The 667-nt window shown below is 38.4% G+C and overlaps 1 protein-coding gene across 1 annotated transcript in view; it reads left to right on the top strand.

The window, feature by feature from the left end:
* Positions 1-667, top strand: part of chmp4ba (charged multivesicular body protein 4Ba) — an 8,387-nt gene that overhangs the window by 394 nt on the left and 7,326 nt on the right. The window lies entirely within an intron of this gene.

Genomic DNA, 667 nt, shown 5'->3' with positions numbered 1-667 from the left:
AGACAACTCAGGCCTTGATTGGTTGGCGTTCAGGTCCCTCAGATTTTCAGCTGGAAAAGTATTGCACGGTGCATCATGGGAGGCGTAGTTTTCTGAAGGAGCTGGGCTGGCCTTTCGACTCTTGCAGCTGACTTGACGCCACCCATTCCTTGTAATGTTGCCTAATCACTGACTCAGTATTGAATGTGGAGGAAAAACCAGAGGGCTTATGTGAGCCACGAGGATATAGCGTCAAATAAAGACATAAATAAAACCACAAGAATACATTTTAAAAAGTTGTTTTTCATTATACATAAAGGTTTGAGGCAGCAGAAATACACAGAACCATGTTCGTTCTTTGATCCATCAGTCCAGTAACATTATTTCCAGTAGTTATTAGCGTGAGCTTAAATGAAGGTAATGGCTGCTTGGATTGTAGTTTACCAGGCACATCGTATGATCACAAGGGATATTTTCTTAAAATAATCATCTTAACCTGTATTTTAACACCAAATCACATGGAGAAATGTTCTCTTGTCTTGATCAGATCAGTGTGCACATGTTCTATGGCTGAAATTAAAATTGATCATGGAAAAACCCTAACACAAATTATTATTTAAAGCAAAGTATTTTTATAAGTCTTGACTCAAACATGTCTATGGGCTCTTTGAACAGACATTGCACAATA

Source organism: Morone saxatilis, unplaced genomic scaffold (assembly GCF_004916995.1).
Source record: "Morone saxatilis isolate NCDOM2014 unplaced genomic scaffold, NCSU_SB_2.0 Contig18, whole genome shotgun sequence".
Taxonomy (NCBI): domain Eukaryota; kingdom Metazoa; phylum Chordata; class Actinopteri; family Moronidae; genus Morone; species Morone saxatilis.
This window is presented reverse-complemented; position numbering and strand designations above follow the sequence as displayed.